The sequence below is a fragment of the Oculina patagonica genome, chromosome 2, assembly GCF_052425735.1.
Source record: "Oculina patagonica isolate OP01 chromosome 2, crgOcupat, whole genome shotgun sequence".
Classification (NCBI taxonomy): Eukaryota; Metazoa; Cnidaria; class Anthozoa; order Scleractinia; family Oculinidae; genus Oculina; species Oculina patagonica.
The window spans coordinates 32672387-32691170 of NC_135759.1; positions in this window are offsets into that span (position 1 = coordinate 32672387).

Sequence of the window (18784 nt, forward strand, 5' to 3'; positions counted from 1 at the left end):
CTCTCTCTTCTCTACCTTTCAGCGCTGTATTTCTTTTTTTTTTTTCCCTTTCTTGTGGCGTTGTAAGCCAATTCGCGCAGTAACGTACTTGTTCAAGAATACTGACGTCACTTTTCTTTGACCCGGTTTTGATAAATTCAGACATATGATTCAATAGTTTGAGCAGGGAAAGCCTGGATTTCTCTCTAGATGCATAGAAAATGATTGATTGTAACTCGAGAAGCTCATTCTTGGCCTTTCCGGTCATACTATTGAATCAATTGATTCAATAGTATGAGCAGAGAAAGCCTGGATTTCTCTCTAGATGGACAGAAAATGATTGATTGTAACTCGAGAAGCTCATTCTTGGCCTGTCCGGTCATACTATTGAATCATATGTCTGAATTTATCAAAACCAGGTCAAGGAAATTTTCACCGTTATAAGCGCAAATCGCTGTAAACGCGTTTTTTTCTCGCCAGAAACTATCTCCAAACTCCATGATATAAAAACTAAAGGGAATGTCAGTCTTTTTTTCTCTTCTCCTCTCTCTTCTCTACCTTTCAGCGCTGTATTTCTTTTTTTTTTTTCCCTTTCTTGTGGCGTTGTAAGCCAATTCGCGCAGTAACGTACTTGTTCAAGAATACTGACGTCACTTTTCTTTGACCCGGTTTTGATAAATTCAGACATATGATTCAATAGTTTGAGCAGGGAAAGCCTGGATTTCTCTCTAGATGCATAGAAAATGATTGATTGTAACTCGAGAAGCTCATTCTTGGCCTTTCCGGTCATACTATTGAATCAATTGATTCAATAGTATGAGCAGAGAAAGCCTGGATTTCTCTCTAGATGGACAGAAAATGATTGATTGTAACTCGAGAAGCTCATTCTTGGCCTGTCCGGTCATACTATTGAATCATATGTCTGAATTTATCAAAACCAGGTCAAGGAAATTTTCACCGTTATAAGCGCAAATCGCTGTAAACGCGTTTTTTTCTCGCCAGAAACTATCTCCAAACTCCATGATATAAAAACTAAAGGGAATGTCAGTCTTTTTTTCTCTTCTCCTCTCTCTTCTCTACCTTTCAGCGCTGTATTTCTTTTTTTTTTTTTCCCTTTCTTGTGGCGTTGTAAGCCAATTCGCGCAGTAACGTACTTGTTCAAGAATACTGACGTCACTTTTCTTTGACCCGGTTTTGATAAATTCAGACATATGATTCAATAGTTTGAGCAGGGAAAGCCTGGATTTCTCTCTAGATGCATAGAAAATGATTGATTGTAACTCGAGAAGCTCATTCTTGGCCTTTCCGGTCATACTATTGAATCAATTGATTCAATAGTATGAGCAGAGAAAGCCTGGATTTCTCTCTAGATGGACAGAAAATGATTGATTGTAACTCGAGAAGCTCATTCTTGGCCTGTCCGGTCATACTATTGAATCATATGTCTGAATTTATCAAAACCAGGTCAAGGAAATTTTCACCGTTATAAGCGCAAATCGCTGTAAACGCGTTTTTTTCTCGCCAGAAACTATCTCCAAACTCCATGATATAAAAACTAAAGGGAATGTCAGTCTTTTTTTCTCTTCTCCTCTCTCTTCTCTACCTTTCAGCGCTGTATTTCTTTTTTTTTTTTTCCCTTTCTTGTGGCGTTGTAAGCCAATTCGCGCAGTAACGTACTTGTTCAAGAATACTGACGTCACTTTTCTTTGACCCGGTTTTGATAAATTCAGACATATGATTCAATAGTTTGAGCAGGGAAAGCCTGGATTTCTCTCTAGATGCATAGAAAATGATTGATTGTAACTCGAGAAGCTCATTCTTGGCCTTTCCGGTCATACTATTGAATCAATTGATTCAATAGTATGAGCAGAGAAAGCCTGGATTTCTCTCTAGATGGACAGAAAATGATTGATTGTAACTCGAGAAGCTCATTCTTGGCCTTTCCGGTCATACTATTGAATCATATGTCTGAATTTATCAAAACCAGGTCAAGGAAATTTTCACCGTTATAAGCGCAAATCGCTGTAAACGCGTTTTTTTCTCGCCAGAAACTATCTCCAAACTCCATGATATAAAAACTAAAGGGAATGTCAGTCTTTTTTTCTCTTCTCCTCTCTCTTCTCTACCTTTCAGCGCTGTATTTCTTTTTTTTTTTTTCCCTTTCTTGTGGCGTTGTAAGCCAATTCGCGCAGTAACGTACTTGTTCAAGAATACTGACGTCACTTTTCTTTGACCCGGTTTTGATAAATTCAGACATATGATTCAATAGTTTGAGCAGGGAAAGCCTGGATTTCTCTCTAGATGCATAGAAAATGATTGATTGTAACTCGAGAAGCTCATTCTTGGCCTTTCCGGTCATACTATTGAATCAATTGATTCAATAGTATGAGCAGAGAAAGCCTGGATTTCTCTCTAGATGGACAGAAAATGATTGATTGTAACTCGAGAAGCTCATTCTTGGCCTTTCCGGTCATACTATTGAATCATATGTCTGAATTTATCAAAACCAGGTCAAGGAAATTTTCACCGTTATAAGCGCAAATCGCTGTAAACGCGTTTTTTTCTCGCCAGAAACTATCTCCAAACTCCATGATATAAAAACTAAAGGGAATGTCAGTCTTTTTTTCTCTTCTCCTCTCTCTTCTCTACCTTTCAGCGCTGTATTTCTTTTTTTTTTTTTTTCCCTTTCTTGTGGCGTTGTAAGCCAATTCGCGCAGTAACGTACTTGTTCAAGAATACTGACGTCACTTTTCTTTGACCCGGTTTTGATAAATTCAGACATATGATTCAATAGTTTGAGCAGGGAAAGCCTGGATTTCTCTCTAGATGCATAGAAAATGATTGATTGTAACTCGAGAAGCTCATTCTTGGCCTTTCCGGTCATACTATTGAATCAATTGATTCAATAGTATGAGCAGAGAAAGCCTGGATTTCTCTCTAGATGGACAGAAAATGATTGATTGTAACTCGAGAAGCTCATTCCTGGCCTTTCCGGTCATACTATTGAATCATATGTCTGAATTTATCAAAACCAGGTCAAGGAAATTTTCACCGTTATAAGCGCAAATCGCTGTAAACGCGTTTTTTTCTCGCCAGAAACTATCTCCAAACTCCATGATATAAAAACTAAAGGGAATGTCAGTCTTTTTTTCTCTTCTCCTCTCTCTTCTCTACCTTTCAGCGCTGTATTTCTTTTTTTTTTTTCCCTTTCTTGTGGCGTTGTAAGCCAATTCGCGCAGTAACGTACTTGTTCAAGAATACTGACGTCACTTTTCTTTGACCCGGTTTTGATAAATTCAGACATATGATTCAATAGTTTGAGCAGGGAAAGCCTGGATTTCTCTCTAGATGCATAGAAAATGATTGATTGTAACTCGAGAAGCTCATTCTTGGCCTTTCCGGTCATACTATTGAATCAATTGATTCAATAGTATGAGCAGAGAAAGCCTGGATTTCTCTCTAGATGGACAGAAAATGATTGATTGTAACTCGAGAAGCTCATTCTTGGCCTTTCCGGTCATACTATTGAATCATATGTCTGAATTTATCAAAACCAGGTCAAGGAAATTTTCACCGTTATAAGCGCAAATCGCTGTAAACGCGTTTTTTTCTCGCCAGAAACTATCTCCAAACTCCATGATATAAAAACTAAAGGGAATGTCAGTCTTTTTTTCTCTTCTCCTCTCTCTTCTCTACCTTTCAGCGCTGTATTTCTTTTTTTTTTTTTTCCCTTTCTTGTGGCGTTGTAAGCCAATTCGCGCAGTAACGTACTTGTTCAAGAATACTGACGTCACTTTTCTTTGACCCGGTTTTGATAAATTCAGACATATGATTCAATAGTTTGAGCAGGGAAAGCCTGGATTTCTCTCTAGATGCATAGAAAATGATTGATTGTAACTCGAGAAGCTCATTCTTGGCCTTTCCGGTCATACTATTGAATCAATTGATTCAATAGTATGAGCAGAGAAAGCCTGGATTTCTCTCTAGATGGACAGAAAATGATTGATTGTAACTCGAGAAGCTCATTCTTGGCCTTTCCGGTCATACTATTGAATCATATGTCTGAATTTATCAAAACCAGGTCAAGGAAATTTTCACCGTTATAAGCGCAAATCGCTGTAAACGCGTTTTTTTCTCGCCAGAAACTATCTCCAAACTCCATGATATAAAAACTAAAGGGAATGTCAGTCTTTTTTTCTCTTCTCCTCTCTCTTCTCTACCTTTCAGCGCTGTATTTCTTTTTTTTTTTTTTCCCTTTCTTGTGGCGTTGTAAGCCAATTCGCGCAGTAACGTACTTGTTCAAGAATACTGACGTCACTTTTCTTTGACCCGGTTTTGATAAATTCAGACATATGATTCAATAGTTTGAGCAGGGAAAGCCTGGATTTCTCTCTAGATGCATAGAAAATGATTGATTGTAACTCGAGAAGCTCATTCTTGGCCTTTCCGGTCATACTATTGAATCAATTGATTCAATAGTATGAGCAGAGAAAGCCTGGATTTCTCTCTAGATGGACAGAAAATGATTGATTGTAACTCGAGAAGCTCATTCTTGGCCTTTCCGGTCATACTATTGAATCATATGTCTGAATTTATCAAAACCAGGTCAAGGAAATTTTCACCGTTATAAGCGCAAATCGCTGTAAACGCGTTTTTTTCTCGCCAGAAACTATCTCCAAACTCCATGATATAAAAACTAAAGGGAATGTCAGTCTTTTTTTCTCTTCTCCTCTCTCTTCTCTACCTTTCAGCGCTGTATTTCTTTTTTTTTTTTTTCCCTTTCTTGTGGCGTTGTAAGCCAATTCGCGCAGTAACGTACTTGTTCAAGAATACTGACGTCACTTTTCTTTGACCCGGTTTTGATAAATTCAGACATATGATTCAATAGTTTGAGCAGGGAAAGCCTGGATTTCTCTCTAGATGCATAGAAAATGATTGATTGTAACTCGAGAAGCTCATTCTTGGCCTTTCCGGTCATACTATTGAATCAATTGATTCAATAGTATGAGCAGAGAAAGCCTGGATTTCTCTCTAGATGGACAGAAAATGATTGATTGTAACTCGAGAAGCTCATTCCTGGCCTTTCCGGTCATACTATTGAATCATATGTCTGAATTTATCAAAACCAGGTCAAGGAAATTTTCACCGTTATAAGCGCAAATCGCTGTAAACGCGTTTTTTTCTCGCCAGAAACTATCTCCAAACTCCATGATATAAAAACTAAAGGGAATGTCAGTCTTTTTTTCTCTTCTCCTCTCTCTTCTCTACCTTTCAGCGCTGTATTTCTTTTTTTTTTTCCCTTTCTTGTGGCGTTGTAAGCCAATTCGCGCAGTAACGTACTTGTTCAAGAATACTGACGTCACTTTTCTTTGACCCGGTTTTGATAAATTCAGACATATGATTCAATAGTTTGAGCAGGGAAAGCCTGGATTTCTCTCTAGATGCATAGAAAATGATTGATTGTAACTCGAGAAGCTCATTCTTGGCCTTTCCGGTCATACTATTGAATCAATTGATTCAATAGTATGAGCAGAGAAAGCCTGGATTTCTCTCTAGATGGACAGAAAATGATTGATTGTAACTCGAGAAGCTCATTCTTGGCCTTTCCGGTCATACTATTGAATCATATGTCTGAATTTATCAAAACCAGGTCAAGGAAATTTTCACCGTTATAAGCGCAAATCGCTGTAAACGCGTTTTTTTCTCGCCAGAAACTATCTCCAAACTCCATGATATAAAAACTAAAGGGAATGTCAGTCTTTTTTTCTCTTCTCCTCTCTCTTCTCTACCTTTCAGCGCTGTATTTCTTTTTTTTTTTTTTTCCCTTTCTTGTGGCGTTGTAAGCCAATTCGCGCAGTAACGTACTTGTTCAAGAATACTGACGTCACTTTTCTTTGACCCGGTTTTGATAAATTCAGACATATGATTCAATAGTTTGAGCAGGGAAAGCCTGGATTTCTCTCTAGATGCATAGAAAATGATTGATTGTAACTCGAGAAGCTCATTCTTGGCCTTTCCGGTCATACTATTGAATCAATTGATTCAATAGTATGAGCAGAGAAAGCCTGGATTTCTCTCTAGATGGACAGAAAATGATTGATTGTAACTCGAGAAGCTCATTCCTGGCCTTTCCGGTCATACTATTGAATCATATGTCTGAATTTATCAAAACCAGGTCAAGGAAATTTTCACCGTTATAAGCGCAAATCGCTGTAAACGCGTTTTTTTCTCGCCAGAAACTATCTCCAAACTCCATGATATAAAAACTAAAGGGAATGTCAGTCTTTTTTTCTCTTCTCCTCTCTCTTCTCTACCTTTCAGCGCTGTATTTCTTTTTTTTTTTTCCCTTTCTTGTGGCGTTGTAAGCCAATTCGCGCAGTAACGTACTTGTTCAAGAATACTGACGTCACTTTTCTTTGACCCGGTTTTGATAAATTCAGACATATGATTCAATAGTTTGAGCAGGGAAAGCCTGGATTTCTCTCTAGATGCATAGAAAATGATTGATTGTAACTCGAGAAGCTCATTCTTGGCCTTTCCGGTCATACTATTGAATCAATTGATTCAATAGTATGAGCAGAGAAAGCCTGGATTTCTCTCTAGATGGACAGAAAATGATTGATTGTAACTCGAGAAGCTCATTCTTGGCCTTTCCGGTCATACTATTGAATCATATGTCTGAATTTATCAAAACCAGGTCAAGGAAATTTTCACCGTTATAAGCGCAAATCGCTGTAAACGCGTTTTTTTCTCGCCAGAAACTATCTCCAAACTCCATGATATAAAAACTAAAGGGAATGTCAGTCTTTTTTTCTCTTCTCCTCTCTCTTCTCTACCTTTCAGCGCTGTATTTCTTTTTTTTTTTTTTTTCCCTTTCTTGTGGCGTTGTAAGCCAATTCGCGCAGTAACGTACTTGTTCAAGAATACTGACGTCACTTTTCTTTGACCCGGTTTTGATAAATTCAGACATATGATTCAATAGTTTGAGCAGGGAAAGCCTGGATTTCTCTCTAGATGCATAGAAAATGATTGATTGTAACTCGAGAAGCTCATTCTTGGCCTTTCCGGTCATACTATTGAATCAATTGATTCAATAGTATGAGCAGAGAAAGCCTGGATTTCTCTCTAGATGGACAGAAAATGATTGATTGTAACTCGAGAAGCTCATTCCTGGCCTTTCCGGTCATACTATTGAATCATATGTCTGAATTTATCAAAACCAGGTCAAGGAAATTTTCACCGTTATAAGCGCAAATCGCTGTAAACGCGTTTTTTTCTCGCCAGAAACTATCTCCAAACTCCATGATATAAAAACTAAAGGGAATGTCAGTCTTTTTTTCTCTTCTCCTCTCTCTTCTCTACCTTTCAGCGCTGTATTTCTTTTTTTTTTTTCCCTTTCTTGTGGCGTTGTAAGCCAATTCGCGCAGTAACGTACTTGTTCAAGAATACTGACGTCACTTTTCTTTGACCCGGTTTTGATAAATTCAGACATATGATTCAATAGTTTGAGCAGGGAAAGCCTGGATTTCTCTCTAGATGCATAGAAAATGATTGATTGTAACTCGAGAAGCTCATTCTTGGCCTTTCCGGTCATACTATTGAATCAATTGATTCAATAGTATGAGCAGAGAAAGCCTGGATTTCTCTCTAGATGGACAGAAAATGATTGATTGTAACTCGAGAAGCTCATTCTTGGCCTTTCCGGTCATACTATTGAATCATATGTCTGAATTTATCAAAACCAGGTCAAGGAAATTTTCACCGTTATAAGCGCAAATCGCTGTAAACGCGTTTTTTTCTCGCCAGAAACTATCTCCAAACTCCATGATATAAAAACTAAAGGGAATGTCAGTCTTTTTTTCTCTTCTCCTCTCTCTTCTCTACCTTTCAGCGCTGTATTTCTTTTTTTTTTTTTTTCCCTTTCTTGTGGCGTTGTAAGCCAATTCGCGCAGTAACGTACTTGTTCAAGAATACTGACGTCACTTTTCTTTGACCCGGTTTTGATAAATTCAGACATATGATTCAATAGTTTGAGCAGGGAAAGCCTGGATTTCTCTCTAGATGCATAGAAAATGATTGATTGTAACTCGAGAAGCTCATTCTTGGCCTTTCCGGTCATACTATTGAATCAATTGATTCAATAGTATGAGCAGAGAAAGCCTGGATTTCTCTCTAGATGGACAGAAAATGATTGATTGTAACTCGAGAAGCTCATTCCTGGCCTTTCCGGTCATACTATTGAATCATATGTCTGAATTTATCAAAACCAGGTCAAGGAAATTTTCACCGTTATAAGCGCAAATCGCTGTAAACGCGTTTTCTTCTCGCCAGAAACTATCTCCAAACTCCATGATATAAAAACTAAAGGGAATGTCAGTCTTTTTTTCTCTTCTCCTCTCTCTTCTCTACCTTTCAGCGCTGTATTTCTTTTTTTTTTTTCCCTTTCTTGTGGCGTTGTAAGCCAATTCGCGCAGTAACGTACTTGTTCAAGAATACTGACGTCACTTTTCTTTGACCCGGTTTTGATAAATTCAGACATATGATTCAATAGTTTGAGCAGGGAAAGCCTGGATTTCTCTCTAGATGCATAGAAAATGATTGATTGTAACTCGAGAAGCTCATTCTTGGCCTTTCCGGTCATACTATTGAATCAATTGATTCAATAGTATGAGCAGAGAAAGCCTGGATTTCTCTCTAGATGGACAGAAAATGATTGATTGTAACTCGAGAAGCTCATTCTTGGCCTGTCCGGTCATACTATTGAATCATATGTCTGAATTTATCAAAACCAGGTCAAGGAAATTTTCACCGTTATAAGCGCAAATCGCTGTAAACGCGTTTTTTTCTCGCCAGAAACTATCTCCAAACTCCATGATATAAAAACTAAAGGGAATGTCAGTCTTTTTTTCTCTTCTCCTCTCTCTTCTCTACCTTTCAGCGCTGTATTTCTTTTTTTTTTTTTCCCTTTCTTGTGGCGTTGTAAGCCAATTCGCGCAGTAACGTACTTGTTCAAGAATACTGACGTCACTTTTCTTTGACCCGGTTTTGATAAATTCAGACATATGATTCAATAGTTTGAGCAGGGAAAGCCTGGATTTCTCTCTAGATGCATAGAAAATGATTGATTGTAACTCGAGAAGCTCATTCTTGGCCTTTCCGGTCATACTATTGAATCAATTGATTCAATAGTATGAGCAGAGAAAGCCTGGATTTCTCTCTAGATGGACAGAAAATGATTGATTGTAACTCGAGAAGCTCATTCTTGGCCTGTCCGGTCATACTATTGAATCATATGTCTGAATTTATCAAAACCAGGTCAAGGAAATTTTCACCGTTATAAGCGCAAATCGCTGTAAACGCGTTTTTTTCTCGCCAGAAACTATCTCCAAACTCCATGATATAAAAACTAAAGGGAATGTCAGTCTTTTTTTCTCTTCTCCTCTCTCTTCTCTACCTTTCAGCGCTGTATTTCTTTTTTTTTTTTTCCCTTTCTTGTGGCGTTGTAAGCCAATTCGCGCAGTAACGTACTTGTTCAAGAATACTGACGTCACTTTTCTTTGACCCGGTTTTGATAAATTCAGACATATGATTCAATAGTTTGAGCAGGGAAAGCCTGGATTTCTCTCTAGATGCATAGAAAATGATTGATTGTAACTCGAGAAGCTCATTCTTGGCCTTTCCGGTCATACTATTGAATCAATTGATTCAATAGTATGAGCAGAGAAAGCCTGGATTTCTCTCTAGATGGACAGAAAATGATTGATTGTAACTCGAGAAGCTCATTCTTGGCCTGTCCGGTCATACTATTGAATCATATGTCTGAATTTATCAAAACCAGGTCAAGGAAATTTTCACCGTTATAAGCGCAAATCGCTGTAAACGCGTTTTTTTCTCGCCAGAAACTATCTCCAAACTCCATGATATAAAAACTAAAGGGAATGTCAGTCTTTTTTTCTCTTCTCCTCTCTCTTCTCTACCTTTCAGCGCTGTATTTCTTTTTTTTTTTTTTTTCCCTTTCTTGTGGCGTTGTAAGCCAATTCGCGCAGTAACGTACTTGTTCAAGAATACTGACGTCACTTTTCTTTGACCCGGTTTTGATAAATTCAGACATATGATTCAATAGTTTGAGCAGGGAAAGCCTGGATTTCTCTCTAGATGCATAGAAAATGATTGATTGTAACTCGAGAAGCTCATTCTTGGCCTTTCCGGTCATACTATTGAATCAATTGATTCAATAGTATGAGCAGAGAAAGCCTGGATTTCTCTCTAGATGGACAGAAAATGATTGATTGTAACTCGAGAAGCTCATTCCTGGCCTTTCCGGTCATACTATTGAATCATATGTCTGAATTTATCAAAACCAGGTCAAGGAAATTTTCACCGTTATAAGCGCAAATCGCTGTAAACGCGTTTTTTTCTCGCCAGAAACTATCTCCAAACTCCATGATATAAAAACTAAAGGGAATGTCAGTCTTTTTTTCTCTTCTCCTCTCTCTTCTCTACCTTTCAGCGCTGTATTTCTTTTTTTTTTTTCCCTTTCTTGTGGCGTTGTAAGCCAATTCGCGCAGTAACGTACTTGTTCAAGAATACTGACGTCACTTTTCTTTGACCCGGTTTTGATAAATTCAGACATATGATTCAATAGTTTGAGCAGGGAAAGCCTGGATTTCTCTCTAGATGCATAGAAAATGATTGATTGTAACTCGAGAAGCTCATTCTTGGCCTTTCCGGTCATACTATTGAATCAATTGATTCAATAGTATGAGCAGAGAAAGCCTGGATTTCTCTCTAGATGGACAGAAAATGATTGATTGTAACTCGAGAAGCTCATTCTTGGCCTTTCCGGTCATACTATTGAATCATATGTCTGAATTTATCAAAACCAGGTCAAGGAAATTTTCACCGTTATAAGCGCAAATCGCTGTAAACGCGTTTTTTTCTCGCCAGAAACTATCTCCAAACTCCATGATATAAAAACTAAAGGGAATGTCAGTCTTTTTTTCTCTTCTCCTCTCTCTTCTCTACCTTTCAGCGCTGTATTTCTTTTTTTTTTTTTTTCCCTTTCTTGTGGCGTTGTAAGCCAATTCGCGCAGTAACGTACTTGTTCAAGAATACTGACGTCACTTTTCTTTGACCCGGTTTTGATAAATTCAGACATATGATTCAATAGTTTGAGCAGGGAAAGCCTGGATTTCTCTCTAGATGCATAGAAAATGATTGATTGTAACTCGAGAAGCTCATTCTTGGCCTTTCCGGTCATACTATTGAATCAATTGATTCAATAGTATGAGCAGAGAAAGCCTGGATTTCTCTCTAGATGGACAGAAAATGATTGATTGTAACTCGAGAAGCTCATTCCTGGCCTTTCCGGTCATACTATTGAATCATATGTCTGAATTTATCAAAACCAGGTCAAGGAAATTTTCACCGTTATAAGCGCAAATCGCTGTAAACGCGTTTTCTTCTCGCCAGAAACTATCTCCAAACTCCATGATATAAAAACTAAAGGGAATGTCAGTCTTTTTTTTCTCTTCTCCTCTCTCTTCTCTACCTTTCAGCGCTGTATTTCTTTTTTTTTTTCCCTTTCTTGTGGCGTTGTAAGCCAATTCGCGCAGTAACGTACTTGTTCAAGAATACTGACGTCACTTTTCTTTGACCCGGTTTTGATAAATTCAGACATATGATTCAATAGTTTGAGCAGGGAAAGCCTGGATTTCTCTCTAGATGCATAGAAAATGATTGATTGTAACTCGAGAAGCTCATTCTTGGCCTTTCCGGTCATACTATTGAATCAATTGATTCAATAGTATGAGCAGAGAAAGCCTGGATTTCTCTCTAGATGGACAGAAAATGATTGATTGTAACTCGAGAAGCTCATTCTTGGCCTGTCCGGTCATACTATTGAATCATATGTCTGAATTTATCAAAACCAGGTCAAGGAAATTTTCACCGTTATAAGCGCAAATCGCTGTAAACGCGTTTTTTTCTCGCCAGAAACTATCTCCAAACTCCATGATATAAAAACTAAAGGGAATGTCAGTCTTTTTTTCTCTTCTCCTCTCTCTTCTCTACCTTTCAGCGCTGTATTTCTTTTTTTTTTTTCCCTTTCTTGTGGCGTTGTAAGCCAATTCGCGCAGTAACGTACTTGTTCAAGAATACTGACGTCACTTTTCTTTGACCCGGTTTTGATAAATTCAGACATATGATTCAATAGTTTGAGCAGGGAAAGCCTGGATTTCTCTCTAGATGCATAGAAAATGATTGATTGTAACTCGAGAAGCTCATTCTTGGCCTTTCCGGTCATACTATTGAATCAATTGATTCAATAGTATGAGCAGAGAAAGCCTGGATTTCTCTCTAGATGGACAGAAAATGATTGATTGTAACTCGAGAAGCTCATTCTTGGCCTGTCCGGTCATACTATTGAATCATATGTCTGAATTTATCAAAACCAGGTCAAGGAAATTTTCACCGTTATAAGCGCAAATCGCTGTAAACGCGTTTTTTTCTCGCCAGAAACTATCTCCAAACTCCATGATATAAAAACTAAAGGGAATGTCAGTCTTTTTTTCTCTTCTCCTCTCTCTTCTCTACCTTTCAGCGCTGTATTTCTTTTTTTTTTTTTCCCTTTCTTGTGGCGTTGTAAGCCAATTCGCGCAGTAACGTACTTGTTCAAGAATACTGACGTCACTTTTCTTTGACCCGGTTTTGATAAATTCAGACATATGATTCAATAGTTTGAGCAGGGAAAGCCTGGATTTCTCTCTAGATGCATAGAAAATGATTGATTGTAACTCGAGAAGCTCATTCTTGGCCTTTCCGGTCATACTATTGAATCAATTGATTCAATAGTATGAGCAGAGAAAGCCTGGATTTCTCTCTAGATGGACAGAAAATGATTGATTGTAACTCGAGAAGCTCATTCTTGGCCTGTCCGGTCATACTATTGAATCATATGTCTGAATTTATCAAAACCAGGTCAAGGAAATTTTCACCGTTATAAGCGCAAATCGCTGTAAACGCGTTTTTTTCTCGCCAGAAACTATCTCCAAACTCCATGATATAAAAACTAAAGGGAATGTCAGTCTTTTTTTCTCTTCTCCTCTCTCTTCTCTACCTTTCAGCGCTGTATTTCTTTTTTTTTTTTTTTCCCTTTCTTGTGGCGTTGTAAGCCAATTCGCGCAGTAACGTACTTGTTCAAGAATACTGACGTCACTTTTCTTTGACCCGGTTTTGATAAATTCAGACATATGATTCAATAGTTTGAGCAGGGAAAGCCTGGATTTCTCTCTAGATGCATAGAAAATGATTGATTGTAACTCGAGAAGCTCATTCTTGGCCTTTCCGGTCATACTATTGAATCAATTGATTCAATAGTATGAGCAGAGAAAGCCTGGATTTCTCTCTAGATGGACAGAAAATGATTGATTGTAACTCGAGAAGCTCATTCTTGGCCTTTCCGGTCATACTATTGAATCATATGTCTGAATTTATCAAAACCAGGTCAAGGAAATTTTCACCGTTATAAGCGCAAATCGCTGTAAACGCGTTTTTTTCTCGCCAGAAACTATCTCCAAACTCCATGATATAAAAACTAAAGGGAATGTCAGTCTTTTTTTCTCTTCTCCTCTCTCTTCTCTACCTTTCAGCGCTGTATTTCTTTTTTTTTTTTTTTCCCTTTCTTGTGGCGTTGTAAGCCAATTCGCGCAGTAACGTACTTGTTCAAGAATACTGACGTCACTTTTCTTTGACCCGGTTTTGATAAATTCAGACATATGATTCAATAGTTTGAGCAGGGAAAGCCTGGATTTCTCTCTAGATGCATAGAAAATGATTGATTGTAACTCGAGAAGCTCATTCTTGGCCTTTCCGGTCATACTATTGAATCAATTGATTCAATAGTATGAGCAGAGAAAGCCTGGATTTCTCTCTAGATGGACAGAAAATGATTGATTGTAACTCGAGAAGCTCATTCTTGGCCTTTCCGGTCATACTATTGAATCATATGTCTGAATTTATCAAAACCAGGTCAAGGAAATTTTCACCGTTATAAGCGCAAATCGCTGTAAACGCGTTTTTTTCTCGCCAGAAACTATCTCCAAACTCCATGATATAAAAACTAAAGGGAATGTCAGTCTTTTTTTCTCTTCTCCTCTCTCTTCTCTACCTTTCAGCGCTGTATTTCTTTTTTTTTTTTTTTCCCTTTCTTGTGGCGTTGTAAGCCAATTCGCGCAGTAACGTACTTGTTCAAGAATACTGACGTCACTTTTCTTTGACCCGGTTTTGATAAATTCAGACATATGATTCAATAGTTTGAGCAGGGAAAGCCTGGATTTCTCTCTAGATGCATAGAAAATGATTGATTGTAACTCGAGAAGCTCATTCTTGGCCTTTCCGGTCATACTATTGAATCATATGTCTGAATTTATCAAAACCAGGTCAAGGAAATTTTCACCGTTATAAGCGCAAATCGCTGTAAACGCGTTTTTTTCTCGCCAGAAACTATCTCCAAACTCCATGATATAAAAACTAAAGGGAATGTCAGTCTTTTTTTCTCTTCTCCTCTCTCTTCTCTACCTTTCAGCGCTGTATTTCTTTTTTTTTTTCCCCCTTTCTTGTGGCGTTGTAAGCCAATTCGCGCAGTAACGTACTTGTTCAAGAATACTGACGTCACTTTTCTTTGACCCGGTTTTGATAAATTCAGACATATGATTCAATAGTTTGAGCAGGGAAAGCCTGGATTTCTCTCTAGATGCATAGAAAATGATTGATTGTAACTCGAGAAGCTCATTCTTGGCCTTTCCGGTCATACTATTGAATCAATTGATTCAATAGTATGAGCAGAGAAAGCCTGGATTTCTCTCTAGATGGACAGAAAATGATTGATTGTAACTCGAGAAGCTCATTCTTGGCCTGTCCGGTCATACTATTGAATCATATGTCTGAATTTATCAAAACCAGGTCAAGGAAATTTTCACCGTTATAAGCGCAAATCGCTGTAAACGCGTTTTTTTCTCGCCAGAAACTATCTCCAAACTCCATGATATAAAAACTAAAGGGAATGTCAGTCTTTTTTTCTCTTCTCCTCTCTCTTCTCTACCTTTCAGCGCTGTATTTCTTTTTTTTTTTTTTTCCCTTTCTTGTGGCGTTGTAAGCCAATTCGCGCAGTAACGTACTTGTTCAAGAATACTGACGTCACTTTTCTTTGACCCGGTTTTGATAAATTCAGACATATGATTCAATAGTTTGAGCAGGGAAAGCCTGGATTTCTCTCTAGATGCATAGAAAATGATTGATTGTAACTCGAGAAGCTCATTCTTGGCCTTTCCGGTCATACTATTGAATCATATGTCTGAATTTATCAAAACCAGGTCAAGGAAATTTTCACCGTTATAAGCGCAAATCGCTGTAAACGCGTTTTTTTCTCGCCAGAAACTATCTCCAAACTCCATGATATAAAAACTAAAGGGAATGTCAGTCTTTTTTTCTCTTCTCCTCTCTCTTCTCTACCTTTCAGCGCTGTATTTCTTTTTTTTTTTTCCCCCTTTCTTGTGGCGTTGTAAGCCAATTCGCGCAGTAACGTACTTGTTCAAGAATACTGACGTCACTTTTCTTTGACCCGGTTTTGATAAATTCAGACATATGATTCAATAGTTTGAGCAGGGAAAGCCTGGATTTCTCTCTAGATGCATAGAAAATGATTGATTGTAACTCGAGAAGCTCATTCTTGGCCTTTCCGGTCATACTATTGAATCAATTGATTCAATAGTATGAGCAGAGAAAGCCTGGATTTCTCTCTAGATGGACAGAAAATGATTGATTGTAACTCGAGAAGCTCATTCTTGGCCTGTCCGGTCATACTATTGAATCATATGTCTGAATTTATCAAAACCAGGTCAAGGAAATTTTCACCGTTATAAGCGCAAATCGCTGTAAACGCGTTTTTTTCTCGCCAGAAACTATCTCCAAACTCCATGATATAAAAACTAAAGGGAATGTCAGTCTTTTTTTCTCTTCTCCTCTCTCTTCTCTACCTTTCAGCGCTGTATTTCTTTTTTTTTTTTTCCCTTTCTTGTGGCGTTGTAAGCCAATTCGCGCAGTAACGTACTTGTTCAAGAATACTGACGTCACTTTTCTTTGACCCGGTTTTGATAAATTCAGACATATGATTCAATAGTTTGAGCAGGGAAAGCCTGGATTTCTCTCTAGATGCATAGAAAATGATTGATTGTAACTCGAGAAGCTCATTCTTGGCCTTTCCGGTCATACTATTGAATCAATTGATTCAATAGTATGAGCAGAGAAAGCCTGGATTTCTCTCTAGATGGACAGAAAATGATTGATTGTAACTCGAGAAGCTCATTCTTGGCCTGTCCGGTCATACTATTGAATCATATGTCTGAATTTATCAAAACCAGGTCAAGGAAATTTTCACCGTTATAAGCGCAAATCGCTGTAAACGCGTTTTTTTCTCGCCAGAAACTATCTCCAAACTCCATGATATAAAAACTAAAGGGAATGTCAGTCTTTTTTTCTCTTCTCCTCTCTCTTCTCTACCTTTCAGCGCTGTATTTCTTTTTTTTTTTTTTCCCTTTCTTGTGGCGTTGTAAGCCAATTCGCGCAGTAACGTACTTGTTCAAGAATACTGACGTCACTTTTCTTTGACCCGGTTTTGATAAATTCAGACATATGATTCAATAGTTTGAGCAGGGAAAGCCTGGATTTCTCTCTAGATGCATAGAAAATGATTGATTGTAACTCGAGAAGCTCATTCTTGGCCTTTCCGGTCATACTATTGAATCAATTGATTCAATAGTATGAGCAGAGAAAGCCTGGATTTCTCTCTAGATGGACAGAAAATGATTGATTGTAACTCGAGAAGCTCATTCTTGGCCTTTCCGGTCATACTATTGAATCATATGTCTGAATTTATCAAAACCAGGTCAAGGAAATTTTCACCGTTATAAGCGCAAATCGCTGTAAACGCGTTTTTTTCTCGCCAGAAACTATCTCCAAACTCCATGATATAAAAACTAAAGGGAATGTCAGTCTTTTTTTCTCTTCTCCTCTCTCTTCTCTACCTTTCAGCGCTGTATTTCTTTTTTTTTTTTTTTCCCTTTCTTGTGGCGTTGTAAGCCAATTCGCGCAGTAACGTACTTGTTCAAGAATACTGACGTCACTTTTCTTTGACCCGGTTTTGATAAATTCAGACATATGATTCAATAGTTTGAGCAGGGAAAGCCTGGATTTCTCTCTAGATGCATAGAAAATGATTGATTGTAACTCGAGAAGCTCATTCTTGGCCTTTCCGGTCATACTATTGAATCATATGTCTGAATTTATCAAAACCAGGTCAAGGAAATTTTCACCGTTATAAGCGCAAATCGCTGTAAACGCGTTTTTTTCTCGCCAGAAACTATCTCCAAACTCCATGATATAAAAACTAAAGGGAATGTCAGTCTTTTTTTCTCTTCTCCTCTCTCTTCTCTACCTTTCAGCGCTGTATTTCTTTTTTTTTTTTTTCCCCCTTTCTTGTGGCGTTGTAAGCCAATTCGCGCAGTAACGTACTTGTTCAAGAATACTGACGTCACTTTTCTTTGACCCGGTTTTGATAAATTCAGACATATGATTCAATAGTTTGAGCAGGGAAAGCCTGGATTTCTCTCTAGATGCATAGAAAATGATTGATTGTAACTCGAGAAGCTCATTCTTGGCCTTTCCGGTCATACTATTGAATCAATTGATTCAATAGTATGAGCAGAGAAAGCCTGGATTTCTCTCTAGATGGACAGAAAATGATTGATTGTAACTCGAGAAGCTCATTCTTGGCCTGTCCGGTCATACTATTGAATCATATGTCTGAATTTATCAAAACCAGGTCAAGGAAATTTTCACCGTTATAAGCGCAAATCGCTGTAAACGCGTTTTTTTCTCGCCAGAAACTATCTCCAAACTCCATGATATAAAAACTAAAGGGAATGTCAGTCTTTTTTTCTCTTCTCCTCTCTCTTCTCTACCTTTCAGCGCTGTATTTCTTTTTTTTTTTTTTTCCCTTTCTTGTGGCGTTGTAAGCCAATTCGCGCAGTAACGTACTTGTTCAAGAATACTGACGTCACTTTTCTTTGACCCGGTTTTGATAAATTCAGACATATGATTCAATAGTTTGAGCAGGGAAAGCCTGGATTTCTCTCTAGATGCATAGAAAATGATTGATTGTAACTCGAGAAGCTCATTCTTGGCCTTTCCGGTCATACTATTGAATCATATGTCTGAATTTATCAAAACCAGGTCAAGGAAATTTTCACCGTTATAAGCGCAAATCGCTGTAAACGCGTTTTTTTCTCGCCAGAAACTATCTCCAAACTCCATGATATAAAAACTAAAGGGAATGTCAGTCTTTTTTTCTCTTCTCCTCTCTCTTCTCTACCTTTCAGCGCTGTATTTCTTTTTTTTTTTCCCCCTTTCTTGTGGCGTTGTAAGCCAATTCGCGCAGTAACGTACTTGTTCAAGAATACTGACGTCACTTTTCTTTGACCCGGTTTTGATAAATTCAGACATATGATTCAATAGTTTGAGCAGGGAAAGCCTGGATTTCTCTCTAGATGCATAGAAAATGATTGATTGTAACTCGAGAAGCTCATTCTTGGCCTTTCCGGTCATACTATTGAATCATATGTCTGAATTTATCAAAACCAGGTCAAGGAAATTTTCACCGTTATAAGCGCAAATCGCTGTAAACGCGTTTTTTTCTCGCCAGAAACTATCTCCAAACTCCATGATATAAAAACTAAAGGGAATGTCAGTC